We start from the raw sequence: 22,246 nt of genomic DNA on the forward strand, positions 1-22,246 counted from the left end.
ATTTTACAATTGTGCAACAATAATTTTTCAAATAAATACTGGGCCACCTTAATTGTGGCAGAACAGAAACAACCAAACCAATAAAGTTATTTCTTAAATATATTTTCTTTTCCTATGACAGGCTGGTCGGGGTAAGGAGACTCAGAGTCAAGAAATGCAGGGAAAATAAAGGACATTAATTAAACAAAATACACAAAACAAAATGCACGATGGCCAAATAAAAAGAACAAACACAAAACACTATTAACAACACACACACACTTCCTTTTATACAGGTGCTGCAGCTAATTGGGCAATTCACACCTCATCAGCTGCAGCACCTTTCACACATTCCTCACACAAACTATATATATATATATATATATATTATATATATATATATATATATATATATATATATATATATGATATATTGCCTGCAGGCACAATATAAGAATATCAAATATAGCGGTTTATAAGTACCCCAACAGGATCTTCAGCACAGCGCTCATAAAATGTAACAATCAAAAGTTAGAATACAGAATGTGGGAATACTTCAATATATGTAACGAGGGCAAGGCTGGGTTTAAAATATTATTTATGGTAGCTGTCTATGTCACTGAAGGCACTACCTTCAGATTGAGATAAAGATTTTAGGTGTTAGCACCAGGTTATTTTATTGGGGTCAGAGAGGATAAGGTCTTGACCAAGTACAACACAAACACATCACGTGCATTGCCTCTTAATCACTCAGTTGATTGTCTGCAGCCATCCGCTCCAACCGTGACTCCCAGGGTGAGTCCAACACACAAAGGGGAACATGGTGATTCTTTTCCCAGCCAGCTTTTAGAAGGAAAAAAAACAGAAAGTTACGACATAAAATCAAAAATCTACCACTACCACAGTCTGGGGAACAGGCTTTACCCACGACTGACTCATTTTAAAAGAAAATACACATAAATAAGGTGCTCCATTCTAAATCATAAAATGTGAATGTAAAAATAATAAACTAAAGCGCAAAATATAATTTTATAAGTGAAAATTCAAAAGAAATGTGCATACAAATACAAAAAAATCCACCCTGTTACATATGCAATGATTAAAAAGAGTATCACATACAACAATTCCATAAAAACAAAAAAACTATGTTTTATTTATTTATTTATTTATTTATTTTTACTGTACTGCCAACTTCAACTTTACTGTTGGTGGCACGACTGCTGAATACTAACCCCCACTGAACGATGCCAATCTGTTTCACAAAGGTCAATAGCATTCTTTTCTTAAGCAGTTAAATATGTAAAAAAAATAATAATAATAATAATAATAATAATAAACAATAACATTCTGCTGTTTACAAAACTGATTTCGGTCAGCCTTTATTTGTGCAAAACTTGCACGTAAACAAACAAATCTCTTACCGTACTTTTTTTTTTTTTTTTAACATTTACTGTGGTTTATAAAAGTAACTTGTTTTAGACTGCGTCAAGCCTTTTTCAGGTTAACAAATTCCATCAAGGTAAACCAGTAGTTTTTATCCATTAGAATGTCTCCAATTGTCCTTCGATTACAGTATATGCATCATTTAGGTGAGAAAACATTTGCTATGTCTTGCTTTGTTATTTTCAGATGCATACATGCAGATTTTTTGCTTTTGCTTTGGTGTTAAATGTAGCATCGACTTGCCATGTTGTACTTTCTGTTTTGCTTTGGGAGCGGGAGTCTCAGCCAGCATACCCAACTGGGCCCCATGTGGGTAGTAGGTGGTTAGGCTGGGCTCAGCTCGGCTTGGGGTGTAGGTGGGCTTACTGCTGGGTTCTGCGTGGGACCCAGTTGGGCATACTCCTTGGAATGTGCGTGGGCCCCAGCTGGGCTCTATGTGGGTTCCCTCACTAAAAACACAAGTAACTTGAATATATGTTTTTTTTAGGTTCCATGTGTATTTTTTTGTACACTTTTGATACTTTTTTTTAATGGTTAGCTTTGTTGCTTGTGTTCATCCAGACATTTTAATATATAGTAATCATGGCCTCTTTGAAAATCCCCATAAAGTTTAGCCTGATTTACATTAAATTATATATATATATAATATATATATATATATATATATATATATATATATATATATACACACACACACACACACACACACACACACACACACACACACACACACACACACACACACACACACACACAGATACTGTTGTAGGCAGGTGTGAAAAAAAGCTGTAAAGTAAGAATGCTTTCAAAAATATACATGTTAATAGTTTATATTTATCAATTAACAAAATGCAAAGTGAGTGAACAGAAGAAAAATCTACATCAAATCAATATTTGGTGTGACCACCCTTTGTCTTCAAAACAGCATCAATTCTTCTAGGTACACTTGCACACAGTTTTTGAAGGAACTCGGCAGGTAGGTTGGCCCAAACATCTTGGAGAACTAACCACAGTTCTTCTGTGGATTTAGGCAGCCTCAGTTGCTTCTCTCTGTAATCCCAGACAGACTCGATGATGTTGAGATCAGGGCTCTGTGGGGGCCATACCATCAATTCCAGGACTCCTTGTTCTTCTTTACGCTGAAGATAGTTCTTAATGACTTTCGCTGTATGTTTGGGGTCGTTGTCATGCTGCAGAATAAATTTGGGGCCAATCAGATGCCTCCCTGATGGTATTGCATGATGGATAATATCTGCCTGTACTTCTCAGCATTGAGGAGACCATTAATTCTGACCAAATCCCCAACTCCATTTGCAGAAATGCAGCCCCAAACTTGCAAGGAACCTCCACCATGCTTCACTGTTGCCTGCAGACACTCATTTGTGTACCGCTCTCCAGCCCTTCGGCGAACAAACTGCCTTCTGTGACAGCCAAATATTTCAAATTTTGACTCACCAGTCCAGAGCACCTGCTGCCATTTTTCTGCACCCCAGTTCCTGTGTTTTCATGCATAGTTGAGTCGCTTGGCCTTGTTTCCACGTCGGAGGTATGGCTTTTTGGCCGCAGGTCTTCCATGAAGACCACTTCTAACCAGACTTCTCCAGACAGTAGATGGGTGTACCAGGGTCCCACTGTTTTCTGCCAATTCTGAGCTGATGGCACTGCTGGACATCTTCTGATTGTGAAGGGAAGTAAGCATGATGTGTCATTCATCTGCTGCAGTAAGTTTCCTTGGCCGACCACTGCATCTACGGTCCGCCACGTTGCCCGTTTCTTTGTGCTTCTTCAAAAGAGCTTGGACAGCACATCTGGAAACCCCTGTCTGCCTTGAAATTTCTGCCTGGGAGAGACCTTGCTGATGCAGTATAACTACCTTGTGTCTTGTTGCTGTACTCAGTCTTGCCATGGTGTATGACTTTTGACAGTAAACTGTCTTCAGCAACCTCACCTTGTTAGCTGAGTTTGGCTGTTCTTCACCCAGTTTTATTCCTCCTACACAGCTGTTTCTGTTTCAGTTGTGTTTCGACCTACATATTGAATTGATGATCATTAGCACCTGTTTGGTATAGTTGTTTAATCATACACCTGACTATATGCCTACAAAATCCCTGACTTTGTGCAAGTGTACTTAGAAGAATTGATGCTGTTTTGAAGGCAAAGGGTGGTCACACCAAATATGGATTTGATTAGATTTTTCTTCTGTTCACTCACTTTGCATTTAGTTAATTGATAAATATAATCTATTAACATGTCTATTTTTGAAAGCATTCTTACTTTACAGCATTTTTTCACACCTGCCTAAAACTTTTGCACAGTACTGTATGTGTGTGTATATATATTGTAATACAGCAGGGAGTGGGTTAATATCCTCCCTGCAGAAAACATGTGCGTACGCACATTTTTGTTAATTGTTTCATTAATTATCCCCTGCACCTGGTAGCTATTGTTAAATTAAACCCAGGTGCAGGGTATTTAAGAGAGGCAGCTAAATTGCTCTGGACTGCTGAGTATAGGGAGACAGAAGGTGTGCTCTGTTTCCGAGCAGTCAAAAGTAAAGTACGGTGATTTGTGTTTGTGTGACAGGTAAACGGCTTAGCCGTCCTGTGAGATAATTAGGTTCCTGTGTGTAGTAGTTAGTGCTCAAGAAAGAGCTAGGTGTTTGTTTTGTTTATTTTGTTTGTGTTTTATTTTGTGTATTAAACACAGCGCGTAAATGCTTAAACTCCATTTCTGGTGTCCTGGTTCCTGAATTAAAAGGGGCAACGAACTGTGTGAGTTGCAGGATCTATTACAATATATATATATATATAAAACATTTTAATGTAAATCAGCCTGAACTTGGTGATTTTATGGTGATTTTATATACAGTGCCGTGAAAAAGTATTTGCCCCCTGTCTGATTTTCTGCATTTTTTGCACATTTTTCACATTGAATTTGGTCAGATCTTTTTGTTGGTTGTAGTAGTATATAGAGGGAGTGTGAGAGAAAAAATGACTCCAAAGTTTGGCGCTTCTTTCATTTGTTTGGTGTGCAAGGTAATCAAACATGCAATCTTCATGTCTGAAAAAGTTATTGCCCCCCTAGTTAACTAGTTAACATAATTAAAGGGATAATTAGGGTCAGCTGTTTGAATACTTTGGTTAACAATCAGGCTTGATTTGGGCCAGTCCTGCCCAATATAAATCTGAGTAACTTTGGCCCTTACCATCAGAGTGAAGTTGTCAGCATACAGGTTCTAGAAGCACATTGTGCCAGATGTGCCAAGAAATTCCTGAAGAAAAAGTTGTTGATGCCTGTCAGTCTGGAAAGGGTTACAAAGCCACTTCTAAGGCTCTGGGGCTCCACCAAACCACAGTCAGGGGCATATTGTCCAAATGGAGAAAGTTTGGGAGAGTAGTAAATCTTCCCAGGAGTGGCAGTCCTGCCAAAATCTCTCCAAGAGCAAAGCGTATAATCGTCCAGGAAGTCACAAAAAACCCTAGAACAACATCCAGGGATCTGCAGGCCTCTCTTGCCTCGGCTAAGGTCAGTGTTCATAACTCCATCATCAGAAAGACACTTGGCAAAAATGGGATTCATGGCAGAGTAGCAAGGCGGAAACCACTGCTTCAAGAAAAACATGAATGCTCATCTCAAGTTTGCCAAAAAGCACATGGATGATCCTCAAGAGTTCTGGAACAATGTTCTATGAACAGATGAGTCAAAAGTGGAACGTTTTGTCCAACATGGGCCCCATTCTGTCTGACGAAAACCAAACACTGCATTTCACAGTAAAAACCTCATACCAGCAGTCAAGTATGATGGTGGTAGTGTCATGATTTGGGGATGCTTTGCTGCATCAGGACCTGGACGACTTGCCATTATTGAAGGAACCATGAATTCTGCTCTGTACCTGAGAATTTTACTAGATTGTCAGGCCATCCATCCGTGAGCTCAAGCTTAAGCGCAGCTGGGTCATGCAGCAAGACAATGATCCGAAACAAACAAGCAAGTCTACGTCAGAATGGTTGAAGAACAAGAAATTTCAAGTTTTGGAATGGCCTAGTCAAGGTCCGGACCTAAACCCCATTGAGATGTTGTGGCAGGACCTGAAACGAGTTTATGCTCGAAAGTGCACAAATGTCACAGAGTTGAAGCAGTTCTGCATGAAGGAATGGGCCAAAATTCCTCCATGGTGCTGTGAGAGACTGATCAATAACTACAGGAAGTGTTTGGTTGCAGTTATTGCTGCTAAAGGTGGCGTAACCAGTTATTGAGTCTAAGGAGGCAATTACTTTTTCACACGGGGGCACTGGGTGTTGCACAATGTTCTTTAATAAATAAATGAAATACCTATCAAAATGTTGTGTTATTTGTTCACTTAGGGTCCCTTTTATCTAATATTAGATTCTGGTTGAAGATCTGATAACAATCAGTGTCAGAAATATGCAAAAATGCAGAAAATCAGACCGGGGGCAAATACCTTTTCACGGTACTGAATATATATATATATATATATATATATATATATATATATATATATATATATATATATATATAACAACATTCTAATATAATATAACATTAACAAAATATTATGATTATATTATGATAATAATTATTATAATATTTTATAAATTTTCTAGTATCATTATATATAATATAAGGTTCACCCGGGATAGTCAAGATGGAGGACACGAATTCCCACCCAGGACGTACCGGGATACGCCCGACAGACACCAAAAGGAGTGATTTTGGTTTCAAGGTTGACCCGACATATACATACACGAAACTCGAACGAATTAACTGTGTGACTTTGTGGTTTGAAATATTAGATAATCATAAAATCTATAGTATTATAATTATATTATTATTATTATTATTATTATTATTATTATTATTATTATATATTATATATTGTTAAAGTTAAATACTTGAAAAAGAACAATATTCATAGTGTTGATTCTGAGACATATACAATCATAAAAGGGGAAACCGATTTCCGACAAAGCAAATTTTCATGAGTAGTTTCAATTTCACTTAAACATCATCTCAAACCATATGAAAAAAACCAACAATTTGTATAACCACATACTGTATTACCATATCACGTCCCTTCAAACTCATGAAAACATACAGCATATATACAAAGTACAAGAAAATAGAGACAGTTTTTCCCCATCCAAAATCAGGTAAAAAAAAAAAAAAAAATCAAAATTCAAGGGTTTATAAAGACTTAGAAGCATTTTTCAGATGCCTCAGACTAAAGGGCGTTTTTTCATCAACCTGACAACAACACTGCTGTACAAACTCCACACAACAAAAGTAACAGCACTAAAACCTCTGACTGGACACCACCAAGTGGACGTAATGCCAATCTAGAAGCTTACATCACCACCTTCCGAAAGAAAGTTCTCAGATTATCCAAAAACAACAGTGAGTGAGGGTATTGGTGGTGTGTGCTGAGGGCTGGCAGTGTTGGTGTGTGCTGAGGGCTGGCAGTGTTGGTGGAGGGTTGGCAGTGTTGGTGTGTGCTGACAGAGGGCAGTGTTGGTGTGTGCTGACGGAGGGCAGTGTTGGTGTGTGCCGAGGGAGGGCAGTGATACTGTGTTCTGAGGCAGGGCAGTGTTAGTGTGTGTTGAGGGAGGGTAGTGGTAGTGTGTGCTGAGGGGGGCAGTGGTGGTGTGTGCTGAGGGAGGGCAGTGTTAGTGTGTGTTGAGGGAGGGTAGTGGGGTGTGTGCTGAGGGAAGGCAGTGGTGGTGTGTGCTGAGGGAGGCCAGTGTTAGTGTGTGCCGAGGGAGGCCAGTGTTATTGTGTGCTCATAGAGGGCAGTGTTAGTGTGTGCTTAGTGAGGGCAGTGGCGGTGTGTGCTGAGGAAGGGAATTGATAGTGTTTGCTGAGCGAGGGCAGTGGTGGTTTGTGCTGAGGGAGGGCAGTGTTAGTGTGTGTTGAGGGAGGGTAATGGTGGTGTGTGCTGAGGGAGGGCAGTGTTAGTGAGTGCTGAAGGAGGGCAGTGTTAGTGTGTGCTGAGGGAGGGCAGTGCTGATGTGTGCTGAGGGAGGGCAGTGCTGATGTGTGCTGAGGGACGGCAGTGGTAGTGTGTGCTGAGGGAGGGAATTGTTATTGTTTGCTGAGTGAGGGCAGTGGAGGTGTGTGCTGAGGGATGGCAGTGTTAGTTTGTGCTGAGGGAGGGCAGTGTTAGTGTTTGCTGAATGAAGGTAGTGGTGGTGTGTGCTGAGGGATGGCAGTGTTAGTGTGTGTTGAGGGAGGGTAGTGGTGGTGTGTGCTGAGGGAGAGCAGTGTTAGTGTGTGTTGAGGGAGGGCAGTGGTGGTGTTGTGTGCTGAGGGAGGGCAGTGTTAATAAGTGTTGAGGGAGGGTAGTGGTGGTGTGTGCTGAGGGAGGGCAGTGGTAGTGTGTGCTAAGGGAGGGTATTGTTAGTGTTTGCTGAGTGAGGGCAGTGGTGGTGTGTGTGTGGGAGGGCAGTGCAGAGTATGTGATGGAGCATATGGTGGTGTTTGTACCTGGATTCTAAGCACAGCAACTTGAAGCAGGGAAAGGACTGGATGGTCTTGCGCCTCTCCCTCTTCTCTCTCCTGAAACTCTGCTCCAGGCTGTGCAGCTCCTCCACCTGCACCTGCAATGCCTCCAACTGGCCCTGCAGGGTCTCGATGGTCTCTGTCATCCTGAGGAGAGGGGAGGGAAGCTGTTAGCGAGAGAGGACCCGGCCCAGACTGTTAGCAATTGAGACAGAGCTACGGAGGTAAGGGAGTACAAAGCAAGATTCTCTCTGAGCAACACATCAGGGGCAGAGGAATCAAACAGCTAGGCCGTTTGTCCTGGGGCTGAACTAACATGGATCATCAATTTATTAACCTGTTGCCTGCACTTCTCCAGAAAACATTTTTGTTTATGAAGAATTTGCTGGTCAGTAAAGCTAAAGAAACAGAAATCCTTCATGTGCCAGATAGACTCTGGGGTTCAATTCAAATCCCAGTGTGTAAACCCCTAGTAGAACCATTAGCAGACTACAGAATGACCACAATGGCACCATGGTGGATTAGGAACACATGTTGCCCAGCAGGCTCTAAATACTTGCACTCTAAGTTTATATGAATCCCTCTTTGTGTTTCCCCAAGCGGTGAGCTATTGACTCCTACTGTCATCCATTAATACAATTGAAAGGGATCCATGATAAAGCAGTGTTAGGAGTTCAGGGTGGTGATATTCAGATCTGCTGCTGTTTGCTACTGCATTGGATTACCAGCAGTGTGTCTTCATTCATGCTTTTGGGATTCCCCAGTGTCAAAATGCAAACATGTTTTCCCACTGTGGCACTATACTAACAATGGCATATTGTAGCAGCCCTTCAGTTACACAGGACCACTGCAGCGTCATGGTCTGCATTGCCATTGAAGAACATCTGGAAAGGAACTACACACAAGATGGAGACTACTGCTGCCAAACAGCTTCAGCAACCAGCTGTTACCATCTGCTGCTTCTAAATCTAAACACAGAGGCTGGGAATGGTGTTAGACTAATGACCGGGCTGTTCAGAAACCCGCAGATGGCTTCACTGGTACTTTCCTGTCCTTACCAGTCACTTTTCTGCTGGGCCACCTTGCTCTCCAGGTCGAGCCTGTAAATTGGTGTGCTCCAGGCCACACGTGCTCACATCCAACTGCTCGTATACCTTGGCATGCTGCTCGTTCATCTCCCGCAGCATCTCCAGCTGCTTGGACAGGTACTGTGGAGAGACAGCACAGAGACAGGCCCATCATAGACTGTCTGACAAACCCAGGGACTGGAGGAGGGACAGCACAGAGAGAGGGGAGGCCTTGTCATTGTGACTCCTCTATCAATGAGAGGGTTCTCTGGGGAGACCTTGTCATTGTGACTCCTCTTCATCAATGAGAATATTCTCTGGGGATACTTTGTCTTTCACTACTCTTCTATCAATGGTTTAATTAATTCCTTCCTTGATTATATATGTATTATGTTTAATCTCAAAATGAAATAGCTTTCATTCATGGGATCCTGTGGCAAAGTGGCTGGTGATTGTGAACAGGTGTAGAGGTGATGCAGTGCAGGAGAAATCACAAACTGTAATCCGGTAGGAAAAGGGTTTTAATTATAATCCGGGTCTGGTGACCAAAAAGAAAACACTCCGGCAATACACAACAATGTGTAAAGCGCGGAGCCAAACAAACAGGTTTACAGCCCAAACAATAAGTGTTATCCACACCATACTAGGGTGTGTCCAGGGTGTGTGTATTAGTGCTCATGGTGGGTGATAACAGGCTATGTTGTGACAGTTCATCAAGTCTGGTGATTCAACAAACAAGACAATTACTAACACACAAAACAAACAAACACTCACAAATATTCTTATCAGGCAGTTACTACTGCAGCTCCCAGTCCTTCCTGGTTTATGCACACAACCCAAGCGAAGGAAAAGATTAGCTTTTCTCTGGCCCCTTTTACGCTACCCTGCATGATCCCTTGGTAAACTATTCCAGCTGCATCTACTGCTTGCAGCTGCTACCTTGTTTACCTTCTGGGTCTACGTTCCTGCAACAGAGTCTCGCTTCCATCCAGACTGACCGACTTCCCGACCTCGGAAACGAACTGTCAGGCCAGCCCGTCCAGATACTTCTCCTTTCACTATTTAGCACCCTCACAGGTCGAGAGGGAGATTTACAACCAGAACTCATTGTATTTCTGTCACAGATCCTTATAGACATGTTTTAGCGATAAATGAATTGCAGGTTTGATGCTGGTGTGTTGGTGTATTGATGTGCTGTGTGTTGATATAAATCAGTGTGTTGGTGTCACAAAGACGGCTGGAGTGGGTGGCGTCAGACCAGAGCCAGGAAATAAACAACGTAAGAGGTGGAGTTTGGTGGAGCTGAGCGAATGGCTTTGCTCAGCATTTAATAAATAAACAGAACAGAAAATAAAAAGGTTGCAACAAACAAAAATACAGGACACGGCCCATTCGCCAAAACGAGAGACAAACAAAACTGACTATACAGACAAACACGGTGAGCTGATTTAACGATTATATTATTCTTCTTCTTATTCTTATTATTACCTCCGTCTCCAATCCCGTTCTCCAATCACCGAACACACACCTCCGAGTACGTGAAAACATGCTGCTTTTATGCAGCTGTACCGAGACTCGACTGCTATGCAATCAATCAATTGGAGTCGTGGTACAACTGCACGTGCATTAATAAACTGTAATTCCCCGTGCTCACATATTACTTTTTACTTGCACGTGAAGTGCTGTGCAATCCTCATGCCTAAATACAAATATACATTAAACACACGTGTTACACAGACCCGTTTATATCCCGTGTACTGGTGACTATACACCAACATTAAAACACAACACAACACAAAATATACACAGGGGCGCGCACTTTGCCACAGTTAGTTAGCTGGCTTTATTGATTGGTTTCCAATTCACAGGTTGGTTATGAGGTCAGCGTGTCTCTTTGTAACACTGCTGTGGAGCAATGCAAAATAAAATCCTTCATAGTGTCAGTACATTTACGCTTTCTGGTTTTAGTTTTTTTTTTTGATCAATTAAATTGTATCGTCGTTTGGTTTAAACACCATCATAAATGATGATTTGAAATATGTTAAAGTGTTTCATAGTCAATAGATTTTACAGTGAAGCATCATACAGGTCTGTGACAAATATAATGAATCTTAGTTGTAAATCTGTGAGGGCGCTAAGCAGCGAAACTAGAGTCCTTTGGACGGGCTGGCCTAATACTTCTTTCCCAGGGTCGGGAAGTCAGTCAGTCTGGAAGAAGGCGAGACTTTGTTGCAAGAACGTCTTGACCTGGAAGGAAAACAACGTAGCAGCTGCAGATTGTAGAGACAGCTGCACTCTGTACTAAGGGGTCATGCGTGACGGCATAAAAGGGGCCAGAGAATCGCAATCTACTCCTTCGCTTGGTTTAAACTTGAAGGACCATGAGAGACGCAGTAACCACTGTTAATAGAAATATTTGTGAGTGTTTTGTTTGTGCTTGTTAGCAATTGTCTTTGTTTGTGAATCACCAGACAGCTAACACGTTTCCGAAGCTGTTGCTGGAACAACAATCCACTACAGTCGCTGAAATAAATTGGTATCACCCACAGCAATATTGCATGCACCTGGACTGGTGACCTTCCGTGCATTACACATTGGTGTGTATTGTCAGAGATTTATTGTTTGGTCACCAGACCAGGAGTATAAATAAAAGACCCCCTTTTCCAAACTGATTACAGTCTGTGTTTGTTCTTACACTGCATCACCTCCGCACCTGTTCACAATCAGCAGCCACTTTGTCACAAGGTCTTAAATATGCTCTAATGTTGTCTCAGTTAAAGTAATTCATATCAGTTTACAGTCAGCACTCACATATCCAACCCTATAAAATTTTGACTTCAGTGACGGTTAAACGCATGTGATGCATATCTGATTATTTCACTTTGGCTCGTTCCAACCCTTGTAACTTTTGTGTTCCCTGAAAAACGGACAATATAAAAAATACATATCTGAATGGACTGTTTTAAAATAAGTAGGCCTCCATTTAGATGTACTGTATTGGTTTTGTTGGTACAGTACTATATTTTAACAGAAGTAGTATTTTAATTAAGAACGATACAAATCCTAAAATACCACTTGCCAAAACTAAAGAGACGACATGTTAACTGTAATACAGTACATATAAATCTGGTATGTATTGTAGTGGTAGCAAAATTTCCCATTTATGACCGAACAATAAAATGAAATCTAGATGTTATTGTGGCAGTGTGCCCTGTCCATGTGTGGATTTTGTGTTGTGTGTGGTGTGTTAATGTTGGTGTATAGGTATTGGTGCATGGGATATAAATGGGTCTGTGTAGCACGAGTGATTTAAAGTATATAGTTGTATTTAGGCACAGGGATTGCATAATCAATTCACATGCAGATATAAAGTATGTAATAGTATGTGAGCATGGGGTTGCACAAATGAGTTCACATGTTGGGATTCAAGTGAATAATTAATTAGTAATTGAATCCCGGCAAAACATTATATATAGATGCACGTTTAACTCACTCGGGGTTGGGTGTTCAGTGTGGACAGAATGGGAGAGAAAGTCGGGAGTAAGCTTTAATAATTACAATTGCTAGATGCTGAATTAGATCAGCACGATACCTGTTTGTATAGCGTTATTCCACCCTGTTTGTAAGTGTCTGTTTGTTTGTCCTGTTTGTTAGTGTCTGTTCGTTTTGTTTGCCTGTCTGTTTTGGCCAACGCGCTGTTTTCTTTTACAAAGTGTTTGTTTTAAACTTATTTTACAATACACACTTGGCGCCATACCGTCTCAGTTACACCTGCCAGTACCGTCTGTCTGTATACTCCTTTCTGGCCTTTTCACCCCTACAGCCAGCCTGTTTACAGTTATCCATGCACAGAATTGCGTAAAACATAAAAGGCAACACAATTTAGCAAAATCAAAAGATGAAAAAAAAAGTTTCTAGAATTAAAACAGTATCCAAATTCAGTACTCAAAATTGCAGAATAGTGCTCGATAAGGCCCTAAGTCACAGTTCACTTGCAAATGAAAATTCACAAAAATTCACTTGTCTCGTTCGCTTTGGCTACATTTTCGTCCCATGGATCTGGAGGAAGTGCTGTGTAACTGCACAATACAAGGCAGACTGATTTGGCATTAGAAAGAATAAAAAATAAATAAATAAAACAAGCGCGGACTGTAACAGATATTCAGATAAATTGTAACATTGAAGAGATGGGCTTTGTATCGCAAATCGCATGTGATGGGCAAGTGCATTAATGTGTTACATATATACAATGGGGATTGATTTTATTCTTAATACAGGGCGGTAAAACGCGACTGACGTGTACCTGGGGAACGGGTATCCGAGTGCTGACTGTATTATAACTGATCTGTTTGATTCATGGATAAATGTTTTCCTGGAATATTTTACAATGATTCTTGTAACACAAAGTGCACAATTACAGAAGCATTATTAGGAGAGACAAAATCAACTATTTATTCAAACACATAACTTAACAATGTTGTTCTCTTTACTTATTGCAAACAGTAGCACATAGCTGACTATAAAACTCCAGGACCTTAAAAAAAAAAAGAACATAAAAAAACCTCTCGTCATATAATTGCTGTAACATAGCCACATTATTGTACTTGGACACAACAATCCCTCTCGCCAGTACAGCAGTCCATCGCGTATCCGACTGCAGTGGGACCAGAGTAAGGGTCGATATTAAAAATGCAGATTAATTAATCCTGTTTTAAATACAATTACACAGCTGTAACAATTACTATATTCATACAATTATTGCTTTGGGATTCAGCTTTTATTAGGGAGCTCCCATAAATCCCTTGTTTAGAAAGATATAGGGTATCTATAGATACAGCTGCCATGTGGATGTGTGCATTTGCTGCTGAGTGACAGGCAGGAGAGCGAGACAGAGGTTGAAGTTGATACTCCCCACAGGCAAACAGGATTTATTTACATACCAACACAATGACCAGCTCACATGACACTACCAGCAATGGTAGCGCACGGAGCAGATACAGCTGAGTGTACAAAAAGAGGTAGGATCCACAATATCTGAACTAATATTCAATCAATCAATCTTTATTTTATATAGCACCTTTCATAGTGGAACACCATTAAAAAGCTCTTTACAAGATGCAGTAAATACAAAATATATCACACTTCAAATACAGAGAAATGCATAACACATGATATACAGTTTAAAAAAAAAAGCACAATGCATTAAATACAGTGGAAAGTGCATATTTCTCTGATCAATAATATTCTCTGTTCAATAATAAACTAACATTGCTGAAGAGGGTGATCGTGGCAGACAAACGGCTGCAGTTATTGCTTCCTGTGGTTATCGGTTCAGTAATAATAGTACATTACCCATGCATTCAGTTTCCCGCTACGATGACTTTAGTGCATTGTATGTTTCATGAGTTTGAAAGTATGACAAGGCAGTAAAGGGCCCTCCTGTGCTACGATATATTGTGAAGCAAATGAAACCCTGATAGCAGTTTAATGAAGTTCTGCTCTTTGGGTTCATTTTAACTAATACTCCTGCTTCACTTTAACAAAGTTATTGTTTAAGTCAGAGCCCTAATTCATCTGCTTCAAGGGCACGTCCTGGTTCAATGGTCTGAATGGAGTAGCCTGACGGAAACGGCAAGGAGGCGAGGGCGTCTGGTGCACAGGGAAGCGGGTCCAGACACTAATGCAGTCTCTGCTAATGAACACAGCAGGAACCAGCCTGCCGGCCCTGCAGCTGAAAACACAGCCACCTTCATTCCTTAATATTATCAGCAACTGAGTGCAGCTGTTCACACGGAAAAGCAGTGGACAGCTTGTACTATTCTATACTGCAATGGGTTTTCTTCTGGGTGAAGGGGAAGCTTAAAGGACTATAGTGCATGTGTCTCATATTAATGTAGATTAGGCATAGCAGAGGACCTAATACTGATCCCTGTGGTACTCCACTGGTTACCTCAATCCATTCTGAGGTTTCTCCTCTAATCAGTACTTTCTGTTTTCTACATGTTAACCACTCCCTAATCCATGTACATGTGTTTCCTTGAATCCCTACTGCATTCAGTTTGAGAATTAATCTTTCATGTGGGACTTTGTCAAAAGCTTTCTGGAAATCTAAATCTTTGCAATTATCCATTATCGATGTTGCATCCTCAAAAAAAAAATCAAGCAAGTTAGACACAATCTCCCTTTCCTAAAACCATGTTGACTGTCTCCCAGGATACTGTCACCATATAGGTAATTTTCCATTTTGGATCTTATTATAGTTTCCATAAGTTTGCATATAATAGAAGTCAGGCTTATTGGTCTGTAGTTACCTGGTTCAGTTTTGTTTCCCTTTTTGTGGATCGGTATTACGTTTGCAATTTTCCAGTCTGTTGGTACAACCCCTGTGTCAAGACTGTTGCATGATCTTGGTTAGCAGTTTGTAAATAACTTCTTTCATTTCTTTGAGTACTATTGGGAGGATCTCATCCGGCCCAGGGGATTTGTTTATTTTAAGAGCTCCTAGTCCCTTTAACACTTCTGCCTCGGTTATGCTAAAGTTATTTAAAACTTATTAGACCCCCGTATTTTCTGACGTGCCAGCAATCCCACAGTTCACAAAAAGGAAGAAAAACAGGTGTGAGTAATTACGAACAAAAATGAGAAGCTGTGCATAACCGTAATGCTGTGTGACAGCAGAAGGATGCAAAATGCCTCCACATATTGTTTTCTTATAGGCGCAGTTGAGGTTGTATCTTTGTAAATGCATATTTGAAGCGGGAAATTTAGGCTGCGTCTTAAATTCGAAGGAATACAGTATTTCTATAAAATTCAAGCTAGTGTGATATTATCTATCAAGCCTAACATAAAATCATAAAGTATTGTAAAACAAGCAATCCATTAACAAATATTCTCGTTCCAAATGAATGCACTCATTTTTTTTTAAATATATCACAATACAAAAAACAGATATAGTTGAAACTCTCCAACACATACACTACAATTGCAACAGAAACCTTCAACACTTGACAAAATAGTCTGATTCCACTCACACATGTGCTGGGAGCTATGTGGTACTACCCATCATTCTATAATGTGCTGGTATGTCTGTGTATGATCAAAAGTCACGTCACTGTCTTCTCTGAATAATCCACAAAGGGCTAGATAATGTACAGTTAGAAACTAGCCCATTACGAAGTCTTTTATGCTTCTTTTCCACTGTACAACCATGCCATGCCATGCCATGGCTATACCGAGCCCTCACGATGTGGTTAAGGGGAGCTTGGGTTGTTTTTCCACTGCAGAGTCGTGCTACTGACGTTACACGTTACGAAAGACAGTTATTAATTATTGTTATTAATTAACTCAGTTTGATAAAAGGTGTGTAAACAAATAGTGTTTAAAATATTAATAGACCAGCTGTATCTTGTATCGCTCTATTTTGTTTTGTTAGTTCTGTTGAAGGGGGAAAAAGAAGGTTTTAAAAATATGATTTGCCAAAGATGCTGTTTTAAGGATAGTTTTTTCTAGTTTTTTGCTTAAAAAGCAGCTGTGCGAGCACATCGAGAGATGTAGTTGTATGTATGGTGCAGCTGTACATTATTCTGTCTGACTATTTTTGTAAATATTTTAGAATTGTTTTATTTTCTGCTATTTCTTTCTTTATATTAATACAATAAAGGCCAAGGATGAGACATTTGGTATAATGCTGAGTTTGAGTGTGTGACTTCGGAGCACCGTACCCGCAGTTTATGTCCATTTATGTCAAATCGTCAGAAATTCGAGCATAAACTCATTTCTGACATACGACTCCAAATCTTCCTGAACACTTCTATCTGCCCACAGAGAAACTACAGCCTGCACTTCCTCAGCGTCCCAAGGCTGTACTTTTCTCTCATCACACATGCTGCCCACCATGTTTGTTTTTTTCTTTCTGGAGTGTATTGGCTGATGCAACGTGTTGGAAAACACGGATCGAGAATTGATTAGGGGTTTGCTACGCATGTGGACTAGCAGAGCTATACTGGTGTTCTTTTCTGAAAAGAGACTAATATTGCAGATAGCAGACTGTTTGGTTCAAATTGCATGTACTGCTAACCACTGATAGAGACGATGCGTCTACAAACTGACCAACAATGACTGCAAGCTAATGAGATAACAATGCTGTGGACTAGAAGGGAACAGGTTCTGAGGACTTCAGAGAGATCGAAAGAGATAATGCCACTGGCATCAAAGGGGGTCGCAAGGAGATAACAAAAGGCAGATGTATGGACCTTTTGTCTCCAGGAGTGTGAAGAATGCACTGAGTTCAGAGGTTGTCACACTAGACTACACACACAGACACACACACATTAACACTCACACAATAAATTAAATTACCTTGACAATTGGTTAATGTCAGAGAAAGGGGAGGTGGACCATCTATACAGAAGGGTATTTAATGTCATGCAAACATTGTAATGTTGAGTATTGTTTGTCCTGTACCTGGGACCAGACTCCCTGCATATTTCAATAAACCTGGCAACTGATTGAAGAAAAGGACTCTGGGCATTTTCTTGAATCTACTTACTCACCATCTATTTTTGTAAGTTACTTCACAACGTAATGACGAAGATCCTTAACCCCGCCCCCGGCTAGGCGCGCAGCCGGATTCAGATGTCTTCAAGCCTCAAGCTGGCATCTGCATCCTCTTACCTTCTCAATACTTTTAGTAAATGCTGGTGACAGTGAGATGTCTGATTGCTTCTCTTGTATAATCATTCTAGTCCCCCACGATAGCTCCTTCCCAGCCTCATTGGACAGCTTTTTTTCATGGAGTTCTTTTTTAATCTGGAATCCTTTTTAAAGGATTGGTAAACACATCAGGAACACACACACACACACACACACATCAGTGAGCTTATCAACACAGTAGGATGACATAAACCTCTGCCTTTTACCTACTGACTGAGCTGGAATCTACAGTACTGTAGCTTAGGTGATGATTATCCCAAAGAACATAATTTAAAGAAAAGACTTCTACTTTATAAACATGGTATAATGATATGTATAGGTTTTAAAGTGGAACACGTATGGTAGAAGAATTATATTTATTTTAGTAATAAATAGTAGATATTAAGTTTATAGTTTTAGCCATTTCTAATTTATGGCAGGACGTTGGCTCTGGTGCTCTGGCAGATTAGTGAGCTCAAGCAGTGGCTGGCCTCTGCTTTAGAGTTTGTGGGTGTAAAGAGTCAGCTGGCTTGATCGTGGGATCAGAGGATGCCCACTGACTTTCAGTTCTACTAAACTGTGTGGGGAATCGCTGGGGTGAGGAAAAGTAGGTGGACCTTCTAAATTGGGGAGAAAACCGGGGGTAAAATAATGGGGCACTTGAAATAAAAATTAAAAAATAAAAATAATATCTCATGTATCTGTGCACATTTCCACTGTCTAAGCTACTGCATTAATTGACAACATTATACTGTATGTATTTAAAATTTGTATTTGCTTGGTGGAAAAATGCATAATCATTCCATTGTTGCCTGAACTACACAAAGAATATATTTAAAAACACATATAAAAACAAAATGTAATAAAAATATGTCAAGGCTTTACTGGTTTTAAATTATACAGCATTTCAGTAAAATGATACCCCATTTATGTTGCTTTTTTCTGACAACCCTGGGTAATGCCTGAAAAACCATTCCTCTTGTTATTACGACTACCAACTTTATAGAGGCAGAAAAACATCACCCGTTCCAGGCATGTGACACATTTCTCAAGGTCAGCTGATTTTGACATGTACATGGGCATACAGTGTCTCATCTCAGTCCTTCTAACCTGCTTTACCATCTAAATAGGGGCAAACTTATACAGCTGACTACATTAGTGCTGTACGCCTTGGGAATACAGTTTACATGTTTACACTAAACTGAGTAAATTAAAATCGTACCATTTACACTTAGGGGCTGAGTTAACCTAAATCCTGAGTTTTTATTAGAGCATTTTACAGCATTGGGGAATTCCCCTGGATTTCAACAACCACCTACTTCTCTGGTAATAAAGAGTCTGAGTAAGGAACAATGTGCAATACAGTCCCCACCCCTAGTCTTACTGTAAATCATCGCTGTTGTCATAATTTGTGCCGGTACTGTGTTATATATATATATATATATATGTGTATATATATATATTATATATATATATATATAGGGGTATTAATTATCACTTGCAGGATCTTCTCTCCATCTCCCTGCTAATAGCACTCTCAACAGCACACAGGGACGATTATCGTGAGAGTTGTGTGTTTTCTAAATTGTCCCGTCGGACATAAAAAAAATTAATAAAATTGTGGTTTTGACCTAACTTGTTTTGATCTGGATTGAGGGAGGACTAACAATTCAGATTTTTAGTCTGAAAGAATACGATATTTAACCTGCCGATTCGGTAAAGGGTCATTGTTTTGGGTTATATATATTATATATATATATATATATATATATTATATATATTGTTTATATATATATAAAAAATTAAGAGAGAAAGAGGTAAGAGGAGTGTAGGTTGGTACGGAGGGCAAATGAGGAAGGGGTTCGATAGGGTGACTGAGTGTGTCTAACTAAAACTGGGTAAATAACAACCGCCCACATAAATTAAAGGGAATATTTATCTATGTCCGAAACATTATTCAAATCATGATACATAGGTGGGTAGGTGATAAAAGGGGATCACATCCACTATTTTATATTATCATATATATATTATATATATATATATATATATATATATATATATATATATATATATATAGGGGCCCTACAAGTGTAAATATGTGTTTCGTGGCAGGGAAAAGGTTAAAAGCCTCCCTGCCAGCCTAAAATTGTTTAATGTGTGATAACTGTTTAATTATTAATTTGTAATTAGTTTTATTGTTTTGGCAGTTGGCCTCATTATTATTAAGTTATCGCCAGCTGCCTATACCTGTTTCTCTGGGGCATATAAACCCCAGTTAGATCATTCAGGGCTGCTGTGTGAGGAGCCTGACTGTGCTTTGTATTCTGTGTAAAAAGGTACTGTGTGTTTTGGTATTTTATACCAGGTAAACAGCTTAAATGTCCTGCACTTTAGTCAACCTGCATAAATGTCTAGTAAATGCTTGGAAGAGCTAGGTGTTTATTTTGTTTATTTTTCATTAAGTGCACATATATATATATATATATATATATATATATATATATATATATATATATATATATATTATATATATATATATGGCTTCCATCTTATAACGGGGTTACAGTTTAGTTTTGTTCAATGGCTTTCAGCAACCCCACTTTAAAAATGGTTCCAGTGCCCCATATTATATCTATCTATCTATCTATATCTATATAGATCCAAAAAATAAATAAACACAATAGCATTCCTTCTGGCTTGTTTATTTTGTCATACAAAAAAGATTAGGCCTATTTTGTTTGCCATGCAAATATTACCGTTGAATACATATTTATAAAATGCTAGCGCGTTTGTACTGTAATTATTAGATTTTGTTGAGTGTACACTAAAGGGTATACAGTTTTGTGTTAGTCCAGCCACATTGTAGACTAGAAACTGCTGTTCTCCCTTTTAAAACATCCTGGACGTTTTCCATACTCCTAAAAGTGTCTATTGTGATGCAACGCATAGTAATCACCATAGGAAACATTCACATACATTACAGGACCACAACGTAACAAGACCACACCACTACATTTTGGGTTGTTTGCGGTGATGCAATATAATGTACAGCAATAGTGATGTTATTGAATAAATAAAATATGAATTCGTTTTTGTAATGCAATATGGCATTTCTCTTTGTGAATTCAATGTATTTATTATTTGCGACCTGAGATCTGTCCTGGTCCCGCAATCCTGTGAAATATCGTTCTTTTCACTAAATGCTGTAAGTACACAGTTCTGCAGGCTACTATACCTTGTTCCTGGTTGGTCACACCACGGCTCCTCTTCCTCAGTCTCAAACTCCATCCTCCCTGTGCTCAGCATCAGGACGCCGAGCCCTGCCAACACCGGCCGGGCACTTATCTTCCCGGTGTGGAGATGGGTGCAGTATCCAGGTAACCAGCAACACAAATATTGTATCCGGCTTTACGCGTAACAGAGCCAATTACGGAATGCCCTAAAATTCCGATCATATTCCAAATCCACAGTGAGATGTCTGGAACAAAGGACACGGTGCAGTAAAGCAAAGGTAAACACTGTGCAATTACTGTCAAATATGCACGCCAAGTAGTTGCGACAGTTGCGAGACTAAAGCTGTATCCCTCGCACACGTATATACTGTGCAGTAAGCATTATAAGTGTGAAAGTAATGTATTTACTGGTTTCAAATCCCCTGAGTGGTGTGTGTCCAACTGCATGTTGTCAGAACTAACCCTACACAGAACAGCAACCGGCCACTGGTCGGTCGCTCCGAAGCGTCGGGGACAATTAATGCCACGTTGGATCCAAATTCCCGCTTACTTAGTACATGATAAAAACTCTGTGTGAGCTAAAATGGCGTCAGTTACATCGTCCAGACCATAGCTATACAACTATGATTCAGACGGTGCGTACCTTCTAGAGTGCTGCTTCACGCTGTTAGAAACTCAGGATTACAAATTTGTGCACCAGAATTTCTTACATTTTTTTATTTTTTTTTTACAGTTCTTATTAGTTTACTATGTACGTAACCTTGTTGAGTCTGCCAAACAAATAAATAATAAAATTAATCACTACTAGCTTGTGTATTTTTTTTATACAAATACAAAATTAAACATATCAATAGTTTGCAGTATTTTACACAAATTATGATCAATACTTGTAAGTCATCTTGAGTAAAGTCAGCCAAATTACTAAATAATACTAATTAAACTACAGTTAAATATTTTACAAGTACATGTTGTGGTTATGGGTGTGCTTTGAAGTGTGATTAATCAAATGACTAATCTTTAAAGGTTTACTGGATAGAAGAGGAATCTTGTGCAGAGGGTGTACCCTTTTGCTTCAGATAATTTGTTTGTTTACCAGATGGTTTGTGTATTACAGTAGAAGTATATTGGACATCTTACTGTAAAGCCAATAGCAAAAAGAAATGAGCGAGAGAACTAACTAGTTGCAAACAGAGTTCCATTTGGTGCCATTTCTCTCTAGTTACATCCAGCCAGGCTAAATGTGACCTCTGTCAAAATGAGCTGTCATACAGGAGGTGGATCAACAACAAATCTGCATTGTCATCTCAAAACAAA

General features: G+C 39.6%; 1 long non-coding RNA gene across 1 annotated transcript; it reads right to left on the reverse strand.

The window, feature by feature from the left end:
- Positions 1-7,123: 7,123 nt before the first annotated feature.
- On the reverse strand, positions 7,124-21,618 carry LOC121296162. Its single transcript, XR_005947027.1, has 3 exons — positions 20,935-21,618; positions 8,997-9,146; positions 7,124-8,085 (listed from the first exon to the last, which is right to left on the reverse strand). It is a non-coding gene; the product is annotated as an uncharacterized LOC121296162 (long non-coding RNA).
- Between the last annotated feature and the right edge of the window lie 628 nt (positions 21,619-22,246).

The sequence above is a fragment of the Polyodon spathula genome, chromosome 21 (genome assembly GCF_017654505.1).
Source record: "Polyodon spathula isolate WHYD16114869_AA chromosome 21, ASM1765450v1, whole genome shotgun sequence".
NCBI classification, from domain to species: Eukaryota; Metazoa; Chordata; class Actinopteri; order Acipenseriformes; family Polyodontidae; genus Polyodon; species Polyodon spathula.